Genomic DNA, 18,284 nt, shown 5'->3' on the forward strand with positions numbered 1-18,284 from the left:
GGGACAATGGGAAGCAAACAAGCATCATCTATGACCGCTGGCCAGGAATTATTTACACATATGCTTATTGTTTTATACTTCTTGGTGGAAGGTAAAGTTGAGACCACTATGTCCCCCTTAAAAAGGAGTCACAAATCGATAAGCACTGACTNACACACACACACACACACACACACACACACACACACACACACACAGCCTATTGGCAGGCAACAACCAACAGTAATGACTTCACACTCAATTTATCCTGAGCTGGTTTATACCACATCATAGCAATTTTGTTAGGTCAAGACACTTCAATTTACTCCTTTCCAACCTACAGTAAAGGACAAATAGTTAAAGTCCAGCTCAGCCTGTGGCATTGGTGTGCTTATAGTCAAGGTGAATTGAAAGCCCCTCACTAATTCTGGTGACTGGCAAGAGCAAAGGGTGACCTTCATTAACAAAAAAACACTAAACAGTTCTTAGCAGTTCCTGCCTAGTCCAGAGCTCATAGATAGGAGCAATTGATTTTTCCAGGAAAAGTGATGAACTTGATGCTACCAAGAAATAGATCCCTTACCGAAGAGACAGTAAGGATTAGTGTCCTGGCCGGGTCTACTTAGTTACTGGGATGGCCAAGTTTGGGTCATGTTTTATATTTCCAAGGCAGAGATTCTTGAAAATACCATCACAAGCCTGAAAAGTTTTCAAATGATGCCAACCCTCAAATGATTATACCCAAGAAGTCACTATGTCTGGATCTTTATGCTGCATGGCCATTTCTGGGATTACCCACAGACTGGTTACTTCAGGTGGCTTTTTCTCTGCTGATCACAGTAGACTCTGAATGGAAGTTTTTTTCCAATATTAGCTAGAGACAAACATAATTAAGAAGTGAAATGAACTTTCTGAATTATGAGCCATTTTGATCATTTATGCAATCACTCCTCTGAATTAATTTTAATAGTGGGCACGGAATGGTGCCTTTTCTTCCCACAGGCCATTTGGCAGAGTTTAAAGCTGTTTCTGCACTGGTGTGACCCTGTTGAGAAGTTTAAAAACTAAGAGGCAAAAAGTGCCTGTTTTTGATAGCTCACACTGTCGAGACCTCAGGGATTAACAATGAAATTACTAGTCTCCATGTGCTTTCTGCCTGAATGCAAATGAACTGACCTTTTAGAGAAATTAAAAATCTAATAATACATCTGAGGACATCTCCCAGAACCCGAAAGTGGGTTAGTCCAGGTTAATGCACAGGGGATGAAAGAGAACAAATCCATGCACAAGATCACATTAATAGCAATTTAAGACAAGAGTCACTGAAAAGTACTATGTGACTGCAGCTACACTGAGCTCACAATTACCCCCCCCATGGTCACGTCAAGGCCACCCTATGTTTGGGGGGAGCTTCATTCCTCCCCATCCCCCGACACAGGAGCTGCCATTTTCTCCATGACTGCCTCTGGCCATGACAAATGGTCAGGTGACCACACTGCAATGGAATCTTCCCCAGGACTTCTCGATGTGAGGAGGGGAGAGAGGTGTCCCAGCCCACAGAAGCGGAACAGCTATGTGCGGCCGCAGCCCTGCCCTTTCCATGCAGGGGGCACGAACGCACACTTGGAGACAAGCTGGCAAAGCTGAGGGTACACCAATGGCACCTGAGGCCCAGCCTGTGGCCATTTCTGTCCCCCACAGCTTGGCAATGCTAGTCCCCTTCTGCTCTAACTGGTGTTATGCGCTGAACTGTGTTTTCTGAAAAGATAATTATGAAATTCTAACCCCCAATACCTCAGAATGGGACCTTATTTGGAAAGAGTGTTGTTGCGGATATAGTCAGTGAAGAAGAGGATGTACTGGGCCCTGATCCGATAGGACTGATGTCCTCGGGAGAGGAGGAAAGAGAGCTCAACAAGGAGAGGATGCCCAGTGACAAGAAAGAGGCAGAGACTTGGGGTGCCTGGGTGGCTCAGTCGGTTAAGCGTCTGACTTTGGCTCAGGTCACGATCTCACGGTTCGTGGGTTCGAGCCCCGCGTCAGGCTCTGTGCTGACAGCTAGCTCAGAGCCTGGAGACTGTCTTCGGATTCTGACCCTGCCAAAACCCTGACTGCCCTCCACTTTGCAGTACTTTGTTATGGCAGCCCCAGGACACTAATCCAGCTGCCTTGAGAGGGAGTTTCTGTCACTTGTGACCAAAGGTGTGAAGGTGTTCCTCAATTTTAAAAATTAAAACCTTTTTGCATCCAAGAGCCTTGTGCCATCCAAGAAATAGCTGTTTCTTTAAACTCTTAAAAGCAGATCACATACCCAGGCACAGTCTTTTATTTCTGCATTCATAGAACTTTCTCCTGAGAAATTATACAAATAAAATGTATGCACATTATGCAAACGATGGTATTGGTTGTCCAGGCGGCACACTAGATTTGAACTTCGGAACTCAACAATTAGTGCTGGTCACGTTCTTTCAGGGAAAGCCTGGCACCCATTGAACTAAGAAACCGTGAGGATTATGAAAGACAGTTTCCTTCTGCTTCCTTTTCAGTTAGACTATCAGACATGCAAACACTTTTCTCATTAGCTTCTCATTTTGCTAAACTCTGTAAAAAAATTCCTAGAAGCCTTGCAGTTCTGGCTGGTGGTTTTCAGCAGCTGATTTTAGATTTGTAAATGACTGACAGCAGATGCCACCCCCTGGCTGCTTATGAGGACGAGAATAAGGCTTTTGCCCCTTTCCTCACAAACAAGAGGAAGAGCCTGAGAAGGAAGAACACCGGTTTTCACATAGAGAATGTGGAGTGGGTTGAAATGTGGTCCTCACAAAATATGTCCATCTGGAACTTCGGAAGGTAATCTTGCTTGGGAATAAGGGTTTTTGCAGATGTCATTAAGGGAAGTATGAGGTCACCCTGGATTTGGGTGGGCCCTAAATCCAGTGGCAAGAGAAGGGGAGACAGAGGCAGAGTTGCAGAGAGGAAGGCTAAAGATTGGAAAGATGTGTCCACAAGCCAACAAATGCCCAGGATTGTAAGAGGCCATTAGGGGTTAGGAGAGAGCTGGGGATAGGTTCTCTATCAGAGCTTCCAGAATCTGAAGCAGGCTCCAGGCTCTGAGCTGTTAGCACAGAGCCCGACACGGGGCTCAAACACAATGACTGCAAGATCATGACCTGAGCCGAAGTCGGACACTTAACCGACTGAGCCACCCAGGTGCCCCAAAACTTCCACTGTTTTAAGCCACCAGGTTGTGGCGTTCTGTTTTGGCAGCTCTGGGAAACTAACACAGGGCATCTTGAAATGCACAGACCTTAAACAAGGAGCATAATATAGGGTGTGGGTCTATCCTGCTCACCACAACCCACAGTCTACAGCATTATAAAACATTTAGGATTTTCAAGATAACACAGAAATATGCTCATAATCAACCATGATGCTAGCCCGAAAACTCGCTCTGAACCCTTCACAGTCCCGCAAAATCACTTACCTTACCACATGGATAGGGTGCTGGGCTGCGAGTAACTCGGGTAAAGGCCCCCCCCCCCCCCCCCCACCATTAGAAAGGCTAACATGGAGTGCCACCAAACACATGGGACAATGGGAAGCAAACAAGCATCATCTATGACCGCTGGCCAGGAATTATTTACACATATGCTTATTGTTTTATACTTCTTGGTGGAAGGTAAAGTTGAGACCACTATGTCCCCCTTAAAAAGGAGTCACAAATCGATAAGCACTGACTCTGAGTCACTGCTGAGAGAAGAAAAGGAAACTGTAGGAAAATATGCACAATGTGGTCGTATTTGTATAAAAAAGAATATATGCCCTCCCATGTTTATCTGTACGTAGGAAACAGGAGCCAAGCAAGGTACAGAACTATACATTACGTGGGACAAAAATCTACGTGACTAAACCCCATATTTGTAAACAATTTGACGCATGCCAGGGAGAACAGACAGGACTCCGGACAGCAGCCACCTCTGGGGAGTGAATGGAGGAGGTTTACTTTCATCTTATACGATGGTGAGCAAACTGCAGCCTGGGGGCCAAATCTGGCTCACAACCTGCTTTTATAAGTGAAGCTTTATTGGAACATAGTCACGTCCATCTATTTACCTGGTGCCCATGGCTGTTCTGGCCTTACACAGCAGCCTGGAGTAGTTGAGATAGAAAAGGTATGGTCCACGAAGGTGAAAATCTTTACCATCTGGTCCACTACAGAAAGGGTTTGCTGCCTTCTGCTTTCTTGGGTACAATGAGCAGAGAAGTAGTTGAAGCATGTCGCCTGGAGCATACTGCAGGTTGGGGGAGCAGTGAACTGGTCTGACGTCTACTCTTGGCTTTCTTGCCAATGAGCTATGCCTTCTTGTGTTTCTTAGGTTTCAGCGTCCTCAACTTTAAGAAGGACCAGACTGAATCTAAGGAACTTTTCCTGCCATGATAGTTCTGTCTTGAGCAGGTATTACCTTTAACACAGAAAAGCAGTTTGAGAAGAGGTCTTTCTCGTTGGTGCAAGGCCAAGTCTGGGAACCAGCCAACTGAGTTGCAGCTCGTGTTGGTGTGAGTTCAGATTAGGCAAGGCCCCAATTACCAAATGGCTCTGGTCTGGGAGTGGCACGAGTGAACAATTAACCAGTCAGAAACTGCTTTCTAATACTCTCATTGCCCAGTAAGTTAAATTGCAAATCACTAGGGAGCATATCCAAGGCCATTATGCCCCTTGAGAAGCTGTGCTAAAAAGTCAAAGTCTCCCTGGTCTTGCTCAGGGATGGTTAAAGGGCCGGTAAGTGGCTGTGTTCTTTGTGATGGATAGAGAAACTGGATGACCCACTGGGGTTCACCCACAGATGTGGCACATGCCAGAGCTGAGCACTCAGTGGTCCTATCCCAGTGCTGGAGGGCCTTTGGAGTTCTGTCACATCCACAGATTGCATGTGGGCACCACCTTCCTGCTTATCATGCCTCCCACTGAGGAAAATGGGAACCAGCTGGGTTGGCCAAACCTGGGTGAAACTTGGTTATGCGCCAAGGAAAGCTTTGATGGGCCAGCCTGACCAGGTGGAGACGCTGAGCTCCTAGAGCTGTCATCAGGACGTGTCAGCTGTCAGACAATGAGGGACCCGCGCCTGACACGCCAGCACAGGCTGCTGTGTTCCACCCGGAGACTCACACCACAGATGTGGAAACCTGTGGGCGTGAGCACGATTCCCACCTCAGCTCTATGTGGAGACCAGAGTTTTACCATCTTAGAATGGGCTTAGAGGATTACATTTCTATGTCAGCAAAGGGTTCTGATCTTGGCTTTCTACTTCAGCTGCGGAGCTTCCTGGGGCCAACCCAACTCATCAAAACTGGTGTCGGGACTTGTGTCGAGGAAAACCAGACAAATGGAAACACTTGGTTATGTGACAAATACAGAAGAAATGCTGACACTTTAAAAACTTCTAGGTTTTTTCTGAGTCATTTTCACAAAAATTTCTACATATGATGTTTTTCTCAATTTAAGCTTTATGTTTTAAAGCTAAGGGAAATCAGTGTGATGTTTAGAGCTGAAGGAAGGGAAGGCGATTTCCAGGGCTTCCCAGTGGAACCCCTCAGTTAGAGTACACACGTGGCTCAATGGCAGCTGAAATTTTTACGGATCGGTTTGCTTACATTAGAAAAATCGGAGTTTAAACAACCAATTAAGTTGCCAGTTAAAAAGAAGTGACATGCGCAAGTTAGCTATCCTTAGAGATGAAGAATAAGCTCATATTTATAATATTTATATATATTACAGATATTATATATAGTATTTGTAAGCTCAAACAATAAGGAAGAGAGAGAGCAGGTGAAGTCTTAGGTTTCCTTCATTTGGCAAATATGGCAGACCTGTGAGTCAGACACCTGACGAGAAGAAAAAGGACATAGACTCCGGGCCTTGAAGACAGACATCTTGGGTTCAATTTCTAACCCTGCCGGTAATCACCTGTATGCCATCAGGCAGCTGCCCTGAGCCTCAGTTTTGTCATTTGCAAACCAAAGATGAGAGTGAAACTCATAGACTACCATGCACAGAGTTGGTAAAAGGACTCCAATGAGACAGGTTTATAAAGTACAAAGGCAGTGAGTTTTATAACAGTAACGACAACCATAACCACCCTTTATCAGAAACTTCCGTCCCCAAGGAGCTCACCCTGCAGAAGGGAGACTGACCCAGAAGCAAGTGCTTACAACAGGGGAAGACTATTAAGTTATGCACCAAGTGAGGTGGGTGTCAGGGAAAGTCATCCAACACGCCGCACAGGAGAGTCAGGGAGACCTCGCAAAAGTGGGACACTTCGATTTAAAGAGGAGGAGGCATCTACTAGGCGGACAGCCCTTCCTCCCACTATCCTTTGCCATTCACCCACCCGCCCACCCATTTATTAGCACCTACCTTCTGTCAGCACCTAATGTTTTAGGTGCTGGGGATATGGCTGCACCTGTCAGGAAGTTTACAGTCTAGCAACAGGTGACAGACAGTAGACACGTATACAAACATAGAAGAATTTCAGATCATGGTGGTGGGGTGGGGGGTGGGGAGATGCCATGAAGAAAATAAGGCAGGTCCAGGGGTAGAAGGTGACTTGGAGGTTGGCGGTGAAGGCAGCTGCAGACAGAGTAGGGGGGTCTGGGGAGGCTTCTCTAAGGAATGGCAGGCAGGGTGAATGAATAATGGGGCACCAAGAGGTGGGTGGAGGATGTCCCAGGTGGAGGGGCAGCGAGCGCAGAGGTCCCTAGATGGAGACAGCAAGTGCTTGGCGGACAGAGGCCAGTGGGGCTGGTATGAATGATGGGGACAGATGTAGGTGACCAGGAGCTTAATCACAGAGGACTGGGTAAGCCGAGATAAGGTTTTTCAATAGGTTTTCATAATTCTGGGGTTAAAGTCAAAACAAAATACCCAGTCGATAACATTTTTTTTAATGCTTTCAAACTCTTTCAAAAACACAAAGGAAGCCTGGAAATCTACCCTCCCATCCCTCCCCCCCCCCAAGTCCTTAGACCCTCAACTGTGTTATGTAAGAACCAACACCTTCTTTAATCTATTGCCAGAACCAGATACACTTTGCATCCTCAACAAGCTGCCAAAACAAAGCAGAAAGCCTGGCTTAAACTCTCTGTTAGAGGATGTTCTAAACTTTGCAAAACACATTTCTTTATCTTTCAAGTCTGTTTATTTGGACAAGGCATACGGATATAAGCGGATATAAGCACGGATGCAAGGAGCCAGCTGCAGAGAACTGAGACAAACTAACAAAATGATTATTTAGCAGGAGGAAACATAAAAGCAGTCTTAAGTGTAAGCAAACATTTCTGCTTCATCTAATGTTTACGAGCCAAACACGACCCCCGATGCAAAGCAAGGCCGAGGAGGACACAGACACATATTTGCCCAAACCGTTCTGGGCTTGGTGAACAGGAGTGGCTGGGTGTGCTTCCTTTTTCAGTGGGGCCCCCTCAGCCCCAAGGCCACACCTTAAGCTTCTGGTAAGACTCATTCTTGCTCATACAGACTAATAGCAGGGGCTCCTCTTAGGAAAGTGGAGCTGGCATCAGTACACACACTACAGCATGAAGACCACCTTCCGCTGCCTTACCTTCCCCATTTCAAGCCATCTGCCTCATCTGGACACCCCGTGTCCTGACATCTGGTTCAGGAAGTGGCGGCTCTTTGAGCAGAACTGGTCTAGTTTCCTAGGAGACATAGCCCATGCTTGAAGATGTCATATTAGGATACAAAGAGTAAAAGCAGGTAGATTTTTTTTCATCTGTGATCTATAAGTTCTTTCCTTGGACTGGATAGTTTTCAACAAAGAGGCTGAGAACACCACGCCTTTGGGTCAAATCTTAGGCTTGTTTATGCTTTTAAGGCTGCAAATCCATGTGGTTGCTTTACCAGGTGGGATTTTAAGTAACAGCAGAAGTTTAATTTCTGGGCCTCATGAAGAAAAATGTATAAAGCTCCCCCATTTCATATTCTATAATACATAGACCTGCTTTCCCTGTATTCTTAAAAGATTCCACTGGTCGTCCCTCAAACATTAAAAGCTGCTTTCATGGGGATCGGATTTGTCCTTTTGAAAAAAATACAGACAGATCATGTGAACATGGCACATGAGCTTCTCACAGACCAAGCTGCTGGGTGGTCTTTCAATCGAAATTGTTGACATTCACTTGTGTATTCATCAACTACTGAGCAACCAATAGGGGTAGATACTATGTGATATCCTGGGGATAAACTGGACCTAAATTACTAACATTCTGTGTTCGTGGATCTCAGGTCTAGTAAATGGGGGGGGGGGGGGGAGGAGGGGTGAATTTTAATAATGAGAAAATGCTCCCAACAGTACATGTGTATGATACATTGGTGCCCCTAGGTGGAGGTAAAAGGAAGGTTTTAGAGATAAAAGGAAGGTTTATTTGGAATCGCAAAGCAGAAAACACCATGGGCCAGTCCAACCATATCACCAAGAATGAACTCCAAGTAGCAGAGGCATTTCCTGATATTTTTGGCCAATGCGAAGTGCTGCCCCCTACCCCAGCTGGGCTTGAGGGGAATGCAACCCAGAGTAACTGGTCTCATCCTGTTTAGGAAATAGCTCCAGGAAGTCAAGGTGTACAGTGCAACGTCTCATGTTCTTGGAGAAACGCCATGAATATATAACACATATAACTTGTAAGAGACTTATTTTATGAGGTTATGAATGTATACTTATGAAATTGAACATGGGTCCACCAGAAGAAGTAAAGTGGAACTATGGGAGATTTGCTGTTCTATATGTTTTATATCCATATTTGTTTACTACAACTTCATTCATTTTGAAATCTGTTAACCTTTGGGAGCCAACAAGCAGCAACCTACGCTAAAGGGATAAGAAAAATTTTTAATGAAGGGGCACCTGGGGGCTCAGTCGGTTAAGCATCTGGCTCTTGATGTCGGCTCAGGTCATGATCTCACGGTTAGTGAGTTTGAGCCCGGCATCGGGCTCTGTGCTGACAGTGTGGATCTGCTTGGGATTCTCTCTTGCTTTCTCTCTTCCCCTGCTCATGTGCGCATGCGCTCTCTCTCTCTCTCTCTCTCAAGAATAAATAAACTTAAAAAAAATTTTTTTAATGAGAAGAAAATTCCAGCCATGGACTTTACTGTTATCTTTGAGATGGGAAAAAGGCTGTGACTATTCTATTTCATTGACAAAAGAAACCAAATTCTAGAAAACCAGAAGGCTTGAGACCCATTGGAACAGAAGGGGAAAGGAAAGAGAAACAAAAGCACTAGCTGCAGGTTCCAAAAGAAAACCCCAAACAGGCGTGTCCAGATTTACTCAAAGCTCACATATCAAAATCCCTATATTTGTAGACTTGATAAGTTATGGGTAATTATTTGCTTTATAAAGTGGGTGATTGCATGGGATTCTTTTTTAAAAAATCGTGCATTCCTGGGATGCACTTAAGATGAGATTCACTTGAGAGAAGTCTGACTACTACGCAACCAAGGCAGTATGTCCAACAAGGCCCATAAGGGATCACGAGGAGTGCGGCCAGGAGCGGAAGAATGTATATCCAAAACGGCGTTTAACCCCTGCTTCCCCACCCAGCCCCGGATGTGGCTTCAAACAAAAGCAGAACAAAATAAAAACCAACATGATCAGAGCAAAATATCTGTCCTGTCACCCTTCACTTGACCCAACCGCCCTCCCTCAGGGTCTGGCCTTCCTCTTCAAAGCCCTCTCTTCCTCTCTGCGGTAGTTGGCCTCAAAAGTGGTTTCTTTACAGCAGTGGTTCAACCGGCGAGTGATTTTGCCCTGTGGGGAACGCTTGGCAACATCTAGAGACACTTTCGGTTGTCACAACTGGGGAGGAAGCCCTACGGTCAGTAATGGGTCGAGGCCAGGGATGCTGCTAACCATTACGGGACCGTCATCCACAACAAAGAATCATCCATCCAAAATGGTGCCGAGGTCAATAAACTCTGGTCTACAGGAGGCAAGATCATGATGGTCACTCTATAGAGCTGGGATGCAGGCACTGAGTAGTTCGGACTCTGCTGTCCTTTTAAATGAGCTGTTATTTAGTGGGAGGGGAAACCCTGCAGAACTCTTGTCATTCGACACGATATTCCCTGAGTCCACTGGACAAGGCTCTGATGTAGGAGTTAGACTCACTGACACAGAAAAATGGCTAAGCACCCACTTGAAAACATTTGGTCAAAACATGCATTCAAAGAGCTACAACGAGAGGCTTGGCAAGGCTGCATACCTCGTCTTAAAAAGCCTTCTCAAAAGTAATTTATACCAATGAGCCGTGGCAAATTCACCTATTCTCTAAGTACATCGTGACTCAACAAGCCTTTTGAGCCATTATAGAATGGCAACAATTATACTTTAATGAGTTATTTTCGCTTACTTGTCAGAACCTGTTTGGATAATCTAAATAACTTCACATCCTCTTAACATTCCTTATGAGGTGGTCTCAGGCAAAAGAGGCTCAAATTTCTTTTCGATCCCCAATCCTGGTTAAGTGACAGATGTAGCTGCTATAGTGACCACTCTCCTGTTTGGGTGTGGCTAGACTCCCCCCACATTTTCCGAAATCATAAATCTATGTCTTTCACAGTTGAGATTTTTCTTGCCTCATTCCTTCTTTAGAGCTAGCGTAACATACATTAAAACTTTTTTCTTCCCTAAAAAATGAACTTCAGAACATGGCATAAGACAGGAACACTGTTTTCATCCTAAGGGCAAGAAAGAATGTGTAGGCTGCTTGGTGCTCAAAGATGGTGGGACGGGGTCATAATCAAGCTTTTTCAACCTGCAGCGGTAACAAAATAGGAATAATCCCCAACCCTTTTTGCTTCCTCACTTTCATTCATGCGGAACTTCTTAAAGAAAAAAAAAGCCCACACGTTTATAGTAACGGACAAATTTACTCAATAGTCTGTGCCACCAAATTGTCCCAACAGGACTCCACAACTCTTTCATCTCAAATATAAATTCCTCAGAACTCCACAAACCACAGACAAAACCAAAAAGAAAAAAAAAAAAATCTGGAAACCACATTCTCCTTTCAATCGTGGGGGTAGTGGCCTGAAAAAACACAAACACTGTTAAAAGGTCAAGATTCCAGAATTCTCAAATAACCTGCCTTTCCTGCTCTTTACTCTAGCGCTGTATCAATGAAAAAAGGCTCCATAGTTCATTTTGTATCGTAAGAAAAACAAGAAGTTTAAGTAAAATGTAGCTCAGGCCAATGCAAGTGGCTTCTGTCACCAGCAGAGCGCATCTGTGGGACCCTCAGGGTCTCTTGGTCAGCAAGGAAGCCAGGAACCTCCCGACTGCCCTGCAAAGCAAAGGACGCCTGGTGCATTGACTGCTTTACCTGATGCCAGGGTTTCTTTTCTTCTATTTCTGCTCCTTGGCTGTGCTGAGCTGGGAACGCCTCCGGGCTTCAAACTCAGAACACGGCGGGAGACTTGCAAATGCCAGACCTGGGCACCGACAGACTGGGGCTCCCTGTCCACCTGGGTCACCTAAGTGGGCTTCTCTCTAGGGAGCTAGGCGAAGGCGACGCGCATCTCTCTGGAGACACACGCCCGAAAACAGAACCGAACGGGGCCAGCGTTCTCACGCCTCCCTCCCAGCCGCCCTTGCTAGTTACACACACACACCAGCAAACCACTACGGGCCAGTCCAAGTTCCCACGGAAAGGAGGGGGAGCTTTTCTTAGCTTGAACGCAGGTTGGGGGAAAGTACCATTCCTTCACAGTCACTGAACAATTGCCGGCACCGCAGATCTGACAGTAATTGTCCCCAAGGCAGAGGCTTGCGCTGAAACCAGCTTCATAGGCTTTTGAAGTTTCTTTCTTGGGGTTGGGAGGATGGAAAGGTGTTCAGCTGCACCCAGCGATCAAACAGCTGGCCACCTGCTCCCTCGAGTCACTGCTTTGAGGGCCCATATTATGAAATCTGCTTTATGCAGTAAAACTGAGCGCAGCTTGATTTGGATTCCCATTAGTTATTCAGAATTTTCTTATTTTCAGATTCTTTTTTTTTTTTTTTTTTTGAGGGAAGTGTGACGAAAAAACAGCTTTGCTTATCAAGCTCCCTTGATTCCTTTTTTGGGTACATTTTGCATTGTACTCTCTCTTTCTAAGGAAGACAAAAAAAAAGTCAATAGATATCTTCTATGTTCCAGGTACTCTATACACATAACGTCACTGCCAACTAAACCATTCTGCAGAAATCCCGGATGAGCCAGTGACAGAAGGTGAAGCCACAGGCTGTTCATATATGTGAACAGAGAGAAGGAGCCAGAAACCTTCTACTGTGAGGACACAGCACTTTTCATGTACCCCCTTCCTCAGGATGAGGGCAGAATCTGTTACAACTCTTGTCATATTCAATGCAACTGAAATAATTTAGGGAAATTTTTCATGGAGATTATTTGCCCATAAAACCAACCAGAAAAAGACCCCTTGGGTATGTGTGGAATCTCTCTAAGCTGGTTTGGAGGCAATTCCTAACATTGTTCAAGAATGTAAGGTTTTCGGCAACAAAACAGTGCTTCAAAAATGAAGAGGAAGCTACTAGATTGCCCACTATAATATCAGAGAGCGTTTTTTAGTGCATTTTTCTTTCAAGGAGTCGAAAGCCTCCAGGAATGTGTCTTCACGGCACCCTTGCAGGGCCAGTTTCTCCAGTGGGATCTGCCGCTGCCCTCCCACCTGCTGCCCCCTCCCTCCTCCACTCCCCGCCCCCCGCCATTACCCAGAGCAGGGCATGTTAACTTGCAGATTCCTGGGTCCCAGCCTGGGCCCCCAGAATCAGAATTTCTGGGTGAGGACTGGGCATTCTCACTTTACACCAGGAATCCAGGTGATTCTTATGCACAGTGGTTTTAGGATCCCAGCCTTAAAACCTTGGTAGTTAGGGACTACACCTCTTACTTCTGTGCTCCAGAACTTCGTCCTGTGTTTGGGACATCAGCAGTCAACTGTTTGCCTGAGGAGTAAAGGAGTCCTCCTTACAAAGGCAAAGGGGAAACTCAACTGGGCTCTCAGTCATGGCCAGAAGTACTAGAACAGCAGAACTGCGATCACTGACCCCGATATTTTAGCTTTCTACTCTCCCATATTTAGAGTATTGGTCCCTCTTTCAGATTTTATTTAACTACCTCTATATCTTCTGGGATGGGAAGAGAGAAGATGGTTTGTCTTCTCATTTGCCAAGCCAATTTCCAAATTAGCGGTTTCCAAGTAAAAGGGGCCCAAGAGAATCACCATGTGGAGTCAGGAGGTTTGGGACGTCTGCCTGGTTGGACAGCCCTTGTTGAGTGATAATGACAAGGCTTTCCTGTTGACCTGCATCTTGTCTGTACATATGGATGTGATTTGAGAAAGAAAATAAAGAATCAAGAATCAAAGGAAGGGCACAGCAATCTGTTTGAGGTGATTCCAGATTCTCTCCATGTTTCCAAGATGGCTGCAGTTTTGAGTTTTGCTGCAGGGCCATGCGATAGGTAGTTTATGAATAGTTTTCATTTGTAAGGCCACTCCAAAGTGTCCTTCTGGGGGAGGAATTATGCTACCGGTTCATTTCCGCTGGGCTGTATGGCCCCCAACCCTAACCCTCACTCTTCCTGACTCGCTGGCAAATCCTAAGCAGGTCCATCTGCTGGAATTGGCATATCATCCCTCACAAGGTGGGAAGCCGTGGGTCCAGGAAGCAAGCATGTTCAGGTGGAAACCAAAAGGGAAGGAAGCCTGTTCCCAACAGGACAGGGAGGCGGGCAGCTTTGCTGATTGGGGCCGAGGGGACCAACTGTTCCCATGTGCCCTGGAGCTTCGTGGCAAGCTTCACCTCCCGGGCTTCCTTGCAAATTTCACATCCTTACTTAGAGAAAGCCATGTCCAGTATGGAAGCTGTACTGGTCACTTCTGGATGGTCCCATTTTTCAGTGTATGCCCCCAAGTTCAATGCTCACTGCAAGAGGCTTTGTGGACAAAAGCGCTCGGACAAAATAGAGTAGAGAGAGCTTGAGGTGCCACCTTTTGTCTGAATTTGTCATGAATCCGAAAGCTAAAGAAGATGGCTTGACCCCAAAGGGGTAACGCCGTTTGCTGTAACGCCCACCAGAGACACAGCCCAGCCTCCAGGGGAAAGGGTGGAGAGAACCACTGGGCTCTCTTGCCATCCGCCATCGGCCAGGTAGGCAGATCCGAGAGGACCACGAGCATTTTCTGATAGGGATGATCCTTCAGGTGGACAGTGGGTCCAGGTGAGCCCACAAAAGCCAGTTTTCATCATAATCAAACTAAAATAATGTATTAAACCAAACAGTAAAATCAAATCATACGTTTAAACCAAAGAAATAAAGCCAGAAAAAACTGACCTAAGACTTCAGTAACAACAGCAAATGGACATGAATTTCCCACTTGCATCTGTCTGTAAGCACCCATGCCTCAAAATCCAAAGCTGACTGCTTTTCTAATAGGCGCCAGGAATTTCTTTTAAACCCAGGGCTTTTACTGTGTGTGCCTCTTACTTGGCTCTCACACTGCTGTGGGTCCCCATTTATCTTATGTGTACTAATATACCTTTCCCAACATGAAACTCTTTTTCTGCTCCACCAAGAGAAGGTCACAGAAATTACCTTGGAATTCACTGCATGTCACCTGTGTAGGGCAGGTGAGACACCTTGGAATCAATCACTTAGAAGGGGTATGATCATCCTTGAGGTTAAGAGTGGTAAAAGAAGTCTGACCTCGGCTCAGGTCATGATCTCATGGCTTGTGAGTTTGAGCCCTGCGTTGAACTCTGTGCTGACAGCTCAGAGCCTGGAACCTGCTTCTGATTCTGTGTCCGTCTCTCGCTCTGCCCCTCTCCCACTCACATTCTGTCTCTCTGTCTCTCTCTCTCTTAAGAATGGAAAAAAAAAAAACCACATTAAAAAGCACAGTAAAAGAAGACGTGAATGGGGTGGGGGATGGGAGCAGGTGAGCAACGTCTAGTGCTCTGGGTCTGTGAGAAAGCAGACATGTGAGGTTTCTGAGGCTCAGCGAGGGTCCTGGAGAGTAGAAAGGACATCTCTGAGGGGTCATCGCTTCTGTGCCCAGAACACTGGCCAGACCAGGAGACTCATCCCCTCACTATGCTGGGCAGTAACTTATCTAGGAAAGCTGTCTCTCTTCTGTTGGAGCCTAATCATTTCTCAAGTTCAATACCACCAATGACAATCATCCTCAGACTCTGAAGATGCTGTAATAGCTGTGGGCTCTTGAGTGCTGGGGTGGGGGTGAGGGGCGGGGGGGATGCCGGGGGTATAGTTTTAGACTTGAACACCCCATTACTTTTAGAAACGTGCATTTCATCTGTCTGAGAACAAGTCCTAAATTTTACATTTTCTTCTGAGGCCCCCAATGTTGGGCCACCAGCATAACCTCAATACTGCTTGTCCACTTCTCTGCAAGAGTTACATTCCGCCACTTGGTTCAACTGTCACTCCCTCCCACCCCCACCCCTACACACATTTCACTGGCAATAAGCTAAACTCTCTGAAGTTATCACTGAAACACAAAACATCGTTTGAACTCAAAATACAAATTCTTTTCAAAATGTCATTTCCGGATAAGGAAGCCCTTCCATTTGTGCTGACAGGAAATGGGGTGATTTTTTCATAAATATCGAAACTTTACTGCCTGTGAACATAGTCCTCTGTTACCCTAGTAACACATTTCCTTTAGTCATTAATGTAGGAGAAAGTGGATAACTTTGGGTGAATCAGATGGATTTTCTTCAAATCATTTATTGTGTCAATGCGCTTATGTCCTGTGCCAATTCCAAATCTGTTGACGATGAAGGGGACAAAATATTAGCACCGAAGTTATTCTTTGCAAATAAGCATAAACCATATGTTGAATTTAAACTTGAGGTTGCTCTCCTGTGCCGGGAAGATTTTGTATTAGCCAAGTCTTACTTTGTCATCGAGGGCACATTTCTGTGCAATGGCAGCGCATGGCCATGCAAGAGAACAAGTCTGAATGCTCAGGAAGAGGAAAGACCTCGCATACAATGGTGCAGGAAGACAGTTATTGACTCGAATCCCCAGTTTTTGCCCTTTACCCACTGTTCTTCTACATAGCAAGTGAAATTGGCAAAGGCTGGAAGGAAGGAGGAGACAGAGGGAAGGGAGGAAGCTTCCCTGACTATGCCGGCGGTTCTGCCTGCCTTCTTCTTTTCCAAATCCTGCAGCCCCAAGAGGCAGTGATTAGTGTTCTCATTTCACAGAGAAGGAAACAGAGCAACAGGATTTCAGCTCCCTATCACCTTGGAGGTCTCTGCATAGACAGATGTACATGTATATATGCATGTACATATGTATTTAAATTGGGACATTATCTGCATACTCTAACCTTCAGCCTTTGAAAGTATATAATTCAATGGTTTGAGTCTATTCAGAGTTGCCCAACCATGAATCACCACTATCGACTTCTAGAAAGTCTTCATCAACCCCCCACAAAGAAACCCCGTACCCATTAGTGGTCATTCTATTCTACCCATTCCCCGACAACCATTAATCTACTCTGTTTCTGTGGGTTTGCCTAGTCTAGACGTTTCATATAGATGGAATCATATAAGTGAGGTTTTCTGTGCTTGGCTCCTTTCACTTGGCATCATGTTTCCAAGGCTCATCCCTGTGGTAGCATGCTGTTGGCACTTTTTACCACCGAATAATATTTTGTTGTGTGGATGTACCACATTTTCCTTAATTCATGTATGAAATGAGGCCATTTCTAATAGTTTATTGTTAAGCTTAAGTTTATTGCTGAGTTTTAAATTCAGAAAGATGACTGGTTCCCTATGTCAGTCCTGCTTCATAGCATCTTCTTGTCTATTTACTGAGATCTGGAGAGTTCTAGGCTAGAGCTCTTTGAGGAACTAACCTGAGACAGCTTCATCCATCTATACTATTATGCTATACTATACTATTCTCCACGGGCCATGCCAGGTGCCCTCGGGGAGCCTATGGGTGATTAAAGGAAACAAGACACTATGAGGTGTGACTGCACAGACGAGACACTGAGAGACATGACTGCATAGACGAGACCCTGGGAGCCATGGCTGCATAGGCGAGACACTGGGAACTAAGACTGCCCAGAAGCACAACAGACTCCATGAGAGGGGTCACTGACTCTTAGTGACACTTCACCTTGGTGAAAAAGTAAGCCAAACAAGCAGCAAATGTTTATCATCCTGAAAATAGGTATAACATGGCAGCTAGTGAGGCAGACTTTCTCCATTTCACCAGGAATGATAAATTTTGGTCCTTCGGCATGTTATTTTTGGAAGCAAATTACTCGTGTTCTGCAATGATTATTGCCAGGTGGTTCATGAAGCAGTGTGTGAGTTCCTATCTTCTGAGAACTAACAGACCTAGCTTTTAATCATGGTCTGTTACTAATTAGCCCCCAAGTTGCTGGCGCTCAGTAGCCTCATCTATAAATGGAGGTCAGTAGTAACTGCCTTGACCACTTTACAGGCCTGTTGTGAGAATTAAGTAGTTATGAGATCATTTGCAAGTGTTAAAAGTATTATGTAAGCAGTGCCTGGGGCAGCTCAGTCGGTTAGGCGTCCGACTTCGGCTCAGGTCATGGTCTCACAGTTCGTGGGTTTGAGCCCTGTGTTGGGCTCTGTGCTGACAGCTTGGAGCCTGGGGCCTGTTTCAGATTCTGTGTCTCCCTCTCTCTCTGCCCCTCCCCCACTCACATCTGTCTCTCTCTCTCTCAAAAAGAAAATGAACATTAAAAAATTTTTTAAAATATTATGTAAAAGCAAGATATTGTGGTGTTTCACTGCCTCTCTGGGATATGGACCATCTGAACCAGTCCTATCAAGATTCCCTGATCCTTCTGCTCTCACAAATCCTCAAAACATCTGGGTTCAGAGCTAAGTGGAAGAAAGTATGAATTCCTCGGAGCACAGTGGGAATGAAAAGGATGCGTTCAGTTTTCAGTGTGGACGTGGGTCGCCACTCTTGCTTTGCACGCATATGACATACACCAGGTAAGGAAGGGGGAGCTGGCATTTCAGCCTCTCTTTTGCAAATTACATCTCTGGTGGTGACAAACAGACCATCTGTCATGCAGGTACCACCGAATGACTGCGTTTCTTCTCACCAGATGCCAAGTTAGCCCAGAACAAGACCTACCCCCTGATTCTGGCTATCATAGCATAACGTGCTTGGAATACTTGCACCAAAAGTTAAGACAGGGCTGAGGGCCTTCAATT

At 45.5% G+C, this 18,284-nt stretch overlaps 1 protein-coding gene across 9 annotated transcripts in view; it reads right to left on the bottom strand.

The window, feature by feature from the left end:
* The window catches only part of ABLIM1 (actin binding LIM protein 1), a 308,719-nt gene that overhangs the window by 75,404 nt on the left and 215,031 nt on the right, over nucleotides 1-18,284 (bottom strand). The window contains exon 1 of one of the 9 annotated variants that reach the window (XM_039237632.1): nucleotides 11,377-11,684. The exons of the other annotated variants lie outside the window; for them this stretch is intronic. The gene's annotated coding sequence lies outside the window, so the exon portion shown is untranslated. Of the gene's footprint in view, nucleotides 1-11,376; nucleotides 11,685-18,284 lie in introns of those variants that run through there. 9 annotated transcript variants of the gene reach the window in all.

This window comes from Hyaena hyaena, unplaced genomic scaffold (assembly GCF_003009895.1).
Source record: "Hyaena hyaena isolate Hyena2069 unplaced genomic scaffold, ASM300989v1 scaffold_128, whole genome shotgun sequence".
NCBI lineage: Eukaryota > Metazoa > Chordata > Mammalia > Carnivora > Hyaenidae > Hyaena > Hyaena hyaena.